Source organism: Fukomys damarensis, unplaced genomic scaffold, assembly GCF_012274545.1.
Source record: "Fukomys damarensis isolate Sample0158 unplaced genomic scaffold, DMR_v1.0_HiC HiC_scaffold_39, whole genome shotgun sequence".
Classification (NCBI taxonomy): domain Eukaryota; kingdom Metazoa; phylum Chordata; class Mammalia; order Rodentia; family Bathyergidae; genus Fukomys; species Fukomys damarensis.
Window position 1 is genome coordinate 60571628 of NW_022900951.1, and position 12609 is coordinate 60584236.

Here is a 12609-nt window from a genome sequence, read left to right on the forward strand (position 1 = left end):
CATACTTCTCTGTGATATGATTCTTATAGCTCTTTTGGAAAGATACCCAGCAGAGGGATGGCTGGGTCAAATGGAATCTCCAGTCCAAGCTCTTTGAGGTATCTCCATATTGATTTCCATAGTGGTTACACCAGTCTGCACTCCCACCATCAATGGAGAAGGGTTCCTTTCTCCCCACAACACAGCTAACATTTGTTATTGTGTGATTTCTTGATAGCAGCCATTCTTCGTGGGGTGAAGTGGAATCTCAGTGTTGTTTTCATCTGCATCTCTTGAATGATCAGTGATGTGGAACATTTTTTCATATATTTATTTGCTGCTTTTACTTCTTTGTCTGAGAAATGTCTGTTCATTTCAGATGCCCATTTTTGAATCGGGTCTTTATATTTGGGGGGGCTGATTGTTTTGAGTTCTTTATATATTCTTGATAATAGTCCTTTGTCTGAGGAACAGCTGGTAAAAATTTTTTCCCCACATTGTAGGTTGTCTCTTAGTTCTGCTGATGGTTTCTTTGGCAGTACAGAAGATTTTTAATAAGATGAGATCCCATTTGTTGATTCTATCTGCTAGTTCCAGTGCTACTGAGGATTTGTTCATAAAGTCTTTTCCTATGCCAATGTCTTCCAGAGTTCTGCCTAACTTACCTTCCAGCAAGTTTAATGTTTCTGTTTTAATATTTAGATCTTTAATCCATTTGGATTTTAATTTAGTGCATGGTGAAAGATAAGGGTCTAGTTTTAATCTGTGGCAGGTTGAAATCCAGTTTTTCCAACACCTCTTATTAAAGAGGCTATCTTTCCTCCACTGAGGATGGTCAGCTCCTTTATCAAAGATGAGGTAGCTGACTCCATTGGGAGTTGGTTTTGTATCTTCCAATCTGCTCCACTGATCCTCAGATCTGTTTCATTGTCAGTACTGTGCTGTTTTTACCACAGTGGCTTTGTAGTATAGTTTCAAATTGGGGATTGTTATACCCACTGCCATGTCTCTGTTGCCTAGGATGGCTTTTGATATTCTAGATCTCTTCTGGTTCCAAATGAATTTTTGAATTATTTTTTCTAGTTCTGTGAAATAAAGTGTTGAATTTGTATTGGCATCGCATTGAATCTGTATATCAGTTTTTGGTAGTATGGCCATTTTCACTATATTGATTCTTTCTACCCAGGATCAGGGGATATCTTTCCATTTTCTTATATCTTTGAAGCTCAATAATTTTGGAGGAGCATTTCAGTAAGTACTGACAACATCCAGAATCACAATGTCACCATAGTCCCTGCTTTCTGCCTTCAATAAGGAACCTTCCTCATGGAAATTCCTCATATGATCAAAGAGTCGCTGAGGCTGAGAGTGAAGGTTATGTAAGAGAGCATCACCTTCCTGAATAGTGTAAATAGAACCACCTGCAACTTCATATCTTCCATGAATTCATGAGGCAGTGCACTCTCCCCAGCCATAATGACTCTGAGAACTCCCCCTCCATCACTGACCATTACTTTGTGAAGATTTTTTGATATGCGACCATGTGAGTCTTGGCTCTCCTACATTACTGTAATTTTGAAGTTCTCTTGTAAAATGAATTGTTCTACAGCCTTGTACCATGTCTTGTTCACCTGATCACCACAGCTCAGCGGACTAAAGCAATCGATGAAGAGGCCCTCCTCATATTCTGCCTGATAAAGCTTTACTGTGATGCTACTCTGGAAACCCACATAACTGGTGTCGTAGAAAAACCCAAGACTGGTAATAATGATTGGGTAGAGAACTCGGAAGCTCACACTAACATCTTGGTCCTTGGAGAGCTCTGATGTAGCATCTTCAGAAAGACTGAATACCTCAATTTCCTGATTCAAAACTGGACTCGTGATGTTGAGCGGAAGTAAAGTTCCTCCCTGTCTCCCACAGGCACTTCACAGACATGAGTATTTATTATGAACTTCACAAAAACATGTTGACTTAATGCTGGATGTTCTGTCAAATTCTTCAGCCAGGTGTTTCTTATCACATTTCAAAGTTCATGATTATTTTGAGCTGACAGCACACCAATCACCACATCATAGTGACTAGATTTCCACTGAGGAAGTAAGGCAGATTGATCTGCCTGGCTGGCCCCAGAGGTGTGGGTGGGCGGCAGGGAGCGCAGCTGCAGATAGAGGTGCAGCACTGACCAAAGCACACATGGTCACAGCAGGACCAAACAGTTTCACACTGGCTGCACCCCACCTCCCACCTTGGCTCCCATGGAGCACCAGGATGAGAGGGCCCTCTAGAGCCCAGCCCCATGGGCTGTACCAGTGACCCTGTGACCACTCTGCCACACCAGTCCCCAAGCCCAGCACCGTCTGCCTGCTTGGTTCCAGTCTTTTCCTCAGAGTGAGTTAAAAACTTTTGCTGTCCCTCTCCCTCGGTGTAATGATGGATTTGGCAGGCAAGTTCACGGCACAAAATTTTCCACAGAGCCAGGGTTAATTCCTATGCAATCAAATCAGCTACATTTGTAACAGGCTAATCCACTACAGTGGTATCTATTAGGGCTAGTTGAAAAATAACATAACATGATACGCTGCTTTGGATCTCCTTGTAGTCTAGAACAGAAATCCATGATTATAGTGTAAGCGTCATAACAATCAGTGACTTAAGTCACAGCTTATATGCACTTAATGTGGTGGTAGTGTATTTAATGGTGAAAAACAGCATTCAGCAGTAATTTTATAGAATCACTTATCCAAAGCCCAGGAAGCTGGGGTCTGGGTGTTGCCAGATTAGGGAAGAAAAAAGAAAAAATGTGTTTTTAAAAAGTCTCCTTGTCAAGGCCACGGATTTAGCTCAGTGACAGCATGCCTGCCTGACAAGCACGAGGTCCTGAGTTTGATCCCCGGTAACAAAAAATAAAAATAAAAAAATAAGTCTTCTGCTCTGTTGTAGGGAAAGAAAAAAGAGAAGGAGGTAACAGATCATAATGTTGGTTATGGTCTATTATATATTAAGAAGTGGATAACAGAGAAAATTGGGTAAAAAATTGGTAATGGTAAAAGAGGATGGGAAAAATCTCTACCACTCATATAAATGTTACAGAAAAAAATTGAAGGGAGGCAAATGATAAGGCGAGAGAAACAAAAAGTTGTGAATGAATAAGACCCAGGAGAAAGAAGTCAGGTGAAGAGATAAGGATAAATGGAGGAGGGATGATTTTTTTCAGTCCCAATGCACTTCCCTTGTTCTCCATGAGCAAGAAAGTTGTCAGTTTCACTTTGCCTCCCTGCTGCAGGTCTTCATGTAGTTTATTCTACACTATACCAAAAATGTAGTCAAGATCTTTTCTTCCATTGTGTTATTTCGACCCATAGGAGTAAGAACTCAAACCAGAAAATAACTACAGAGCATTTATTTCATTTTCTAGTTAAAAAAAATTCCTCACCAAAGGTTGCCACACACCTATTAGAAGATAAGAAGGAGGCCTAGATGATGAGACTATCACTGGTAACCTTCATTATTCAAGGACCAAACAAGCCTCTCATATTCTTCATGACTTATAGGGAGAAGGAATTAACAAAAATAACTTAAAATCAATTTCCCACAAATTGAGAAAATTTCTCAACAGAGTAAACATTTGGAGTCAGATTTGACTGAACCAAAATAAAATGTAGCAGCATTTCTTTCATGTCTATTTATGGAGTTGAGTTCTATTTGATACACATATAGTAAGCTTGGTGTAAGAAAACAAATTTTCTCCACCCTAATTCTCAAGTAAGGTACTCTAAAAGGCTGGGATGAGTCTCAGTTATTATGATTGAATTAATTATGATAATAAGAATAGCATAATATTGAAATATGGACATTGTGACTTATTCCTATGACCATGTACATAGAGAATATTATTTTCTGGAGAAACAGTATCATAAGGTAAATATATCCACAACACCACCTTCAACTTCTTCCACTCAATTGAATTCAAAGATGTCATCATATGCCTAGTTGTTACCTTGTCTCTTCAAAACCTTTAGTTTCAGTCATCTTCTAGAAGTGATGTGTAGCTCTATTATCTGATCAGAGATTTTTTTTACTACAGTCCTATCTCATATTATTGTCTTCAGTTTATTGCAGATATTTCACTTTTAAAAGACAAGATTTATTGAAAAGTCACATCAAGCAAGTTGACTGATAATTTTTTTGTTTTTTGGTTTTTTCCATAGCATGTGTTCCCTTTGTGTTTCCATGTCACTCACATTTTGATAATTTTTACAATATTTTAGTCCTTCTAATTGTGTCTATAAATATTACAATAATCTGAAGTAGGTGATTTTTTTCATGTTTCTATTATAAATGTTTTGGGCACCACAAACAATGTTCACATAAGACTGAGAATTTAAATGATAAATTTGTATTCTGTCTGCTCTGCTGATGATCATTCTGTATCTCTCCCTCTCTCCTTAGAAATCCTTATTTCCAGAGACAATATAACATTAAAATTGGGCCAATAAATAACTCTATGATGGCCTGTGGGTATTCAAGTGAAGGGAGGAGTGGAGGTGAATGTTTCTCTTTGAATCAAAACTATTAATGATTAAACTAAGGATGGCATATCATAAGGCATGACAAACTGAAAGCCAACATGTTTGCACCACTGTTAATGCAAAAGAAAAGTTCTTAGGGAAATTAAAAGAGCTATTCCAGTGAACACATGAATGGCCTGAAAGTGAAGTAGCATTATTGTTGATATAAGAGAAAGTTTAAATGATGTGGATAGAAGATAGGACCATCATTAGTTTAATACAAAGATTGATCTCGAACAAGATTCTAACTCTCTTTAGTTCTATGAAGAGTGAAAAAGATGAGAAAAGCTTATAAAAAAGTTATAAGCTAATCCAAGTTTCCTTAATGAAGTTTAATAAAAGACACAATCTCCATATCATAAAAGTACAGTATAAGGGGAAGCATCAATGTGTAGAAGCTGTAACAAGCTATCCAGAAAATGTAGATAAGATAATTGAAAGAGGCAGTTATCCTAAACAATATATTTTAAATTAAGGAGAAAGAGGCTAAGTTTGGAAGAATGCACTGTGTAGGGCTTTCATAGCTATAGAGAAATCAACACTTGTATTCAAAGTTTCAAATGATGGGCTGAGTCTCTTTTTAGGGGTTAAAGAAATTGGGGACTTTAAGTTCAATCCGATGCTCACTTACCATTCTGAAAATCTTGGGTCACTTAATTATGCCAGATTTACTCTATTTTTGCACTATAAAAGGAACATCAAGGTCCAAATATCAGCTAGAGCTCAGATAGAGATATATAATGAGATTAATATTTTCATTTCTGCTAATACATTTATTCTACAGCCTATGATTCAAGAAGTTATATTTTCCTTTTAGGTTTTATTATTATTTATTGTGACATTGTAGCTTGATGATGTAAGAGTTCCCCTGGTGATCTGGGCCAACTAAATGGGAAATATTATGGGAAGGATTCAGATGATATTAAGAATATTCACAATTCATTGGAGGAAGTCAAAATGTCAATATTAACAACAATTTGGAAGAAGTTGATTCTAACCCTCATGCAGAGATTTAGGATATATTAGCTACTTTCCTGTCACTGGAAAAAGAATACTCAACACCTCCAACATAAAGAAGCAAAGGTTTATTTTGGCTCACAGTTTCACTGGATTCAGTCCATGGATGGCTAGCTCCAGGGCAGAAGGGGCACGGTGTGGAAAAGCTGTTCACCATATAGTAATCAGGAAGCAGAGAGAGAAGTAAGAAGCTGGGGATGAGAATACATATTTTCAAGTCATGTTCCCAATCACGTGCTCTTCCTGACCAGGGCTCATCTTTCAACATGATGCTTTGTGGGGGAGGGAGCTCGTTTTAGATCTAAACTGTAACATTTCACTCATAGCCTCCAAAGTGCTCACATCCTTCTCATTATATGAAAAGCATTTAGTGCATTTCTAAGAACTGCCAGTGTTGACAGTTTCAGTATAGCTAAAAAGTCTAAGTTCAAATTCTTCTCTAAGAATCAAGGTAAACCCTTAGCTGTGAGTCCCTGTAAAAGTCAAAAAGAACATTAAACAATTCCAGCACACAATGTCACAGGGTAAAGATTGCAATTCCAAAAGTAAGGAAGCAAGAGAATAGACAAAAACAGGATCATTTGAAGGTGGAGAGGGGAGGAGGGGGTGAAGGGAGGGCAGGGACAAGGGGAAAAATGAGAACCAAGACCTGGCATGTAGAGGTACAAAATCCCAGTAATGAGTGTAACTGTACTGTATACCTAGAATGTACCAATAAATTCAATTTTTAAAAAAAGGATCAAAGCAAGCCCAAAACCCTGTAAGGCAAACAAAATTCTGTATATCTCTATCCAGCACTCAGGGCAAGTTGTAGTGAGAAGTGAACTCCAAAGGGTTTAGATACCTATGGCCTTGCTGTATGCAACCCACATGTCTTCTCTCTTACGTTGGTTCTGCTCTCTATGGCTTTCCTCAGCAAAACTTCTATGTTCCTGGCATCTTCAATGTCCTAGGTTCTCCAAAGCACTATCAGTTTTACTCTCACTGCTTCATGTATTGGTATCTCAGGAGAAAACTGCCTGGCCTTCAAGGCCTTCCTTTGAAATCCACATGGAATCCCACATAACCACAAAACCCTTGAATTCTGCATGTCTGAAAAGCCACCACTGCATGCAAGGTCTGACATCTGAGCATTTGATCATGGCTGCATTAGACTCATTGTTCAGATGGCTTAATATGGTAAAATAAATCCTGGGGAAACATTTTCCTTGCCTGGGGCTCATTTCTCAAAAGAAAGGTTTAGACTCTTGCGCCTTTGAGCTTGTGATGGAGGGGGTTTGGAATTTCTCAGATGCTATGGAGCCATCTTTCCTATTGTCCTGATGCAAAGTCGGTTGGCTTCTGTTTAATGCTAATCTGTTCAGCAATCAAGCTCTACTGGGCCCCAAACTTACACTTTCCTTCTAGGCACAAGAAATTTTTAAAAAGCTTATTTGACTCTGCTTTTGTTCCCTAGTCTCACTGTAAACCTGGCTAAAGGCAGCAAAGATCCATTACCACCACCTCAACATTTGGGTTGCTTTGAAATTTCCTCCATCAGGTTAATTAGTCTACTATCCTTAATGTCAGTCTCCTAGAAGTACTCAGGACATGGGAAAATGGAGATAAATTTTCTTCCAGAGTATAACATATATTGTCTTTGTTCCCAACTGGAACTCCCTGAACCTGGTCTATACTGTCCAAAAACCTACTCTTTTGACCTCTGACCAATATTGCATATGAAGCACTTCCCAAACATTCTAGGATTTCTCTAGTCTGCATCTGAAAACATTTTCCAGTTTCTCCTATGAAGCAATTCCAAATTTTTCTAAACCATATGGTAAAGTACTTATTACAGCAATGAATCCTCCCTCTGTACCAATTTTCTATATGAGCTACTTTTGTACCACTGGAACAAAATACCCAAGATTCATAACTTAAAGAAGAAGATTTTAATTTTGGTTCACAGTTTGAGTGGACTCAGTCTATGGTGGATCAGCTCCAAGGAAGAAATGACATGGCAATATGGCATGGTGGAGGACAGCTGTTCACTACAGGATGGTCAGGAAGTAGAGAGAAGGCAAGCATCAGGGTAAGAATATCCCCTTCCAAGTCACACCTCCAGTGACTCTCACCACTTCTGCCCAGACACTCCTCCCAAATGTGAGATTTTGGGGTGACATTTAACATCTAAACCATAGCAAAAGTGTTCAAAACTTCAGAAGAAGCAACTGCAAAATCATGAAAATAGCAAGAGAACTAGAATTAGAACTGAAACTTAAACATATGACCCAATTGCCAAAATCTCACAATGAAATTCAAATGGATAAAGAGTTCTTATATGAGAGTAAAGAAAGCAATTTTCTAGAGATGTAATCTACTTCTGAGGAAGATGCTGTAAACATTGTTGAAATGACAATAAAGTATCTAGCTATTACATAAGATTAGCTGATAATGCAGCAAAAAGAGTTAGGTAAACAGAGTTAAATTTTGGAAGAAGTTCCATCATGGGTGAAATGTTATAAAAAAAGCATTGCATGCCAAGAGAAATATTTCATGAAAGGAACAATTGATTAATGTGGAAAACTTTATTTTCATCTTATTTTAAGAAGTTTCTAGAGCCACTTCAAACTTCAGCAACTATCACTAATAAGTAGTGTACATAAATATAAAGGCAAGTTCTTTCACCATTAAAATGATTATGACTCAGAGAAGAATCAGGTGATCATTAGCATATTTTGGCAATAAAAAATTCTTATTAGAGTATGTAAATTGTATTTCAAATATAATTTCATTGCACACTTAATATACTATAATGTAATGTAAACATAACTTTTTATTTTTTATAGGTACATCTGAGGTATACATAATAACATTTATCTTAAGGAATTTGTACCTGTACATGGTATATATTGCTTCTTCTTTTTACTTTTAAAAGAACTGGGAAAGCAAAATAAATTATGTGACTTATTTTATTGGAATATTCATTTTATGTTGGTGTTGTGGAACAATATCTATAATACATCTACGGTACACCTGTATGCTAATACCAGGTTTCTCTCTGCTCCACAGTTCCAAAGTTTATATCCTAGTTCCCCAAATCTTCCTCTAGAGGTCTACTTTGTTAACTTTCTCACAACATGAAACCCACAACTTAAAGAGGAAAGGTATATTTTGGTTCATATTTTAAGTCCATGACCAGCTGGCTCCAAGGGAGGAAGGGAAGCAGAATGGAAGACTCTGGCACAGGGAAGTTGCTCATATCATGACTTTCAGGAAGCAGAAGACCTAACAAAAGTAATCTTGCAAAGAAAGAAGCAAAGACCCAGGATGGAAAATATATCCACTCCTTCCAACTAGATCCCACCCGCCAAAAGGACAGATGTATCTCCCGTTTAATTCAATCACCTTCCAAAAGTGCCAACTGTGAACTAGCATGTAAATAATTAATCAACTTATTACTCATACATTCAAAAGTTTCAAATGCTTCCTACTCTCAGGTACTGGAAAAGATACTAAATATACAACCTTCGTGATGCACTATTCTTATATGATCTAAATGACAAAATTATATATTATTCAAGCATCTTTAAAATGCAAACAAGTGCATCATTTAAAACATCAAAATATTCCCTCTTCACTTTTGAGTATATAAATACTCTTCTTTTTCAAAAATAATCTCACTCAAGATGAATATATGTTCTTCAGAGCAAGCACTGACATAACTAACACAAAACTATCACTGTAAAATATTGATAATACTCTCCCCTCACATTTAACAAGGCAACCTTTTATCCCATCAAGCTCAGTAGAAATATTATAATTTTATTTGGTTTTTGTTGTTTGTGTGTTTTGAGACAAGATCATACTGTATTGGTAAGGATGACCTCTAACTCTTGGAATCAAGCAATTCTCTTCTTCAGCCACCCAAGTATCTGGTATTACATTCATTAGCCACTGCAATCAGTTTATACATTTCATACTCTAAAAGAGCATCATTAAACCAAAATAATATATACTATCAAGAAAATAATGTCTGGCTCCCAAAGTTAAAGGGGGAAAGGTTTACTTAGCTCACAGTTTATAGAGCTTTTAGTCCATAATCAGCTGGCTCCTAAGAAGGGTGTCTTGGCAGATGGGTAACACAGGAGAACCAGTTCATGGCAAGCAGAAGTCAGCAAAATCAAGCAAGCAAGGGAAAAGACAAGCCTCTTTCTGTTACTTATATTGTTTCCAGGCTATCAGGATGAAGGTAGCATCAAACCATTAAGTGTATTGATTTAGTAATCACACATGCTTAATCCCAGCATCACTCACATCTAGATTCAGTCACCTCTGAAAAATCCCCATCTATGACCACATGAGGCTTGCCATGAGGAACATCTAGACACAGCCATAACATTCTGCCCTTGGCCCCCCAAATATTTGTGTACATCCCACTTAGTCCATTTCTAAGAGTTGTCAAAGGCCAGCTTCAGCACTGCTGAGAAGTCCAAGCCCAAAGTCTCCTGTAAGATTTAAGGCAAACTCTTAGCTGTGAGCCCTCATACAAATGAAAAGAAAGTTAAATTCTTCCAACATCCAAAGGCACAATACAAACATTATCATAACAAAAGTTACAAATATAGCGATACAAAGGAAGGTGACCAAAGCAAGTCCAAAATCCAGCAAGGCAAACATTAAGCCCTGCAGTTCCATGACCAGCATGCAGGCAATTTGTGGCAAGATATGAACTCCAAAGGGCTTGGGTGATTTCATCCCTACAGCACTGTCAGTTGTGGTAGCTCCTATGGCTTCTCTCCTGGGCCAGCTCTGCTCCCTCCTTGCACTTTTCTTCAGATGACTGGTGCATGATCCTGGTTTCTCTAAATTTCTGGGTTCTTCACTGCACCTTAAGCTTCACACTCACAGCTTCCCACACTGCCTTCTCAGTGGCACACTGCCTGGCTTCGCAGGCCTTCTTCAGAAATCTGGGTGGACCCCACAACTCTTGCATTCTGCATGCACCTAAAACTAGCACCATATAGGTAATGCCAAGGTCTGCCACCAGTTGGAGCAGTAACCAGGCTTCCTTCTCTTTTGCATGTAGGGGTAAAGTGCTTGGATAGCTGAGCACTCTGAACACAGTCTCCAGGAACAAATTCTGTAGCCCCCTTTCATTCTGGAGCATGGTACTCTGGGGATCTCTTCAGAAAGCAAAATCTTTCATCTTTGCAATTTTGAGGCTACAAAGGCTGGAGTCCTGCTGGTTCTTTTGTTGTCCTCAGGCCATCCTTTCTGTTGTCTTCTTGTGGAATACTTAGCTTTTTCATGCTAGTCTTTTCAGCAACCAATTTCTTCTCTATTTCCTGTTTGTAAGCCACAAATCTATTTGATCTTTCTTTCTGGCCAAACTCAAAATGTTTTGAATCACTCTGCTGGCCTTCTTGCTCTTGGTTCTCAACATAAATCTGGATAACTACCCCCAATGGTGGCCATGCCATGGCCTCAACATTAGACTGCCTTCAATTTTCTTCTGCAAGATTAATTAATCTACTGCCCTTTAGCTTAGTCTCAAGCAAAATCTCTGGACATGAGCACATTCTTACTGGAGTAAGATGCAATGTCAAGATTGTTTTGATTTGCATTTCTCTAATGTTTTTAAGGTCTTTGGTGGAAGTTTTTGAGGTCTTCTATGTAACAGTTGATATCATTTGCAAATAAGGATAATTTGACTTCTTCCTTTCCTATATATGCCCCTTTTCTTTCTCTTGTCTGCTTGTTCTGCTAAATTTTCAAATACTATATAGAATCAGAGTGGTGAGAGTGAACTTTTTATTTTACTCCTGATTTTAGAGGAAATATTTTCAGATTTTCCCTATTTAGGATGATGTTGACAGTGACCTAACCATAAATGGCATCTATGCATATAAGGTAAGGACTTTCAATATCTATTTTTCCAGAGTTGTTCTTTGTCATGAATGGATGTTGGACTTTGTCAAAGGCATTTTCTGCATGTGTTGAGATAATCATGTGATTTTTGTCCTTACTTCTGTTTATGTGGTGTACTAATTTATTTTTTGCATATGTTGAAGAAGCATCCTTATATCCCTGGAATGAAACCAACTTGGTCATGATATATGAACATTTTAATGATTTGATGTATTCTGTTGTCAGGTATCTTGTTGAGGATTTTTGCATACATACATTCATTTCCTGTGGAGTCCTTGCCTAATTTTGGTATCAGGGTAATGTCAGTTTCTGGGAATTGGTTTGACAGTGTTGTTTCCCTTTCAATTTCATGGAAGAATTTGAGGTCTTATACCTTCCCTGAAGTTCTGGTAGAATTCTTCCACAAATATATCAGGTCCTTGGTTTTTCTTAGTTGGAAGGATTTTTTTATTACTCCCACTATTATATTGCTATATTCAGTTTTAAATCTTCGCTCAGTTTTGGTAATTCCTATTTGTCTAGGAAATTATTTCTTCTAAGTTCTCCAATTTTTTAGAATATAAGTTTTTAGAGGAGCTTTTTAATGAACTAGACTTTGTTAGTGTCTATTGTGATATTGACTTTATAATTTAAAATTGCATTGATATTGGTAATTTCTCTCTCTTTTTTTTATACTGGGCATTGAACTCAGGACCTTGTGCTTGTGAGGCAGGTGGTGATTTCTCTTTCTTTCAATAAATTTGATTAAATGTTTGTCTATTTTGTTTATCCTTTTTAAAGAACCTACTCTGATTCATTGATTTTTTATATTTTTAAATATCAATTTCATTAACACTGAATATTATGATTTCTTTCCTTATATAAACTAGGATTTGGATTACTTATTGTTCTAAGACATTGAGGTACATCAATAGATTATATATTTGGAATCATTCTATTTTTCTAATGTTGATATTCACAGTTATATATTTTCCTTTTAGGACTACTTTTCTTTGTGTCCCATAGGTTTAACATATTGTGCTGTCATTCTCAGTTGATTGTTCATAATTGTCAATCTAGTTCTTTATTTCTTCTGCAGTCTAATGATTATTGAAGATATAACACTTAATTTCCATGTATTTTCATAATTTCT

At 37.3% G+C, this 12609-nt stretch overlaps 1 pseudogene; it reads right to left on the reverse strand.

The window, feature by feature from the left end:
* The window catches only part of LOC104876787, a 4423-nt pseudogene extending 2223 nt beyond the window's left edge, over positions 1–2200 (reverse strand).
* Between the last annotated feature and the right edge of the window lie 10409 nt (positions 2201–12609).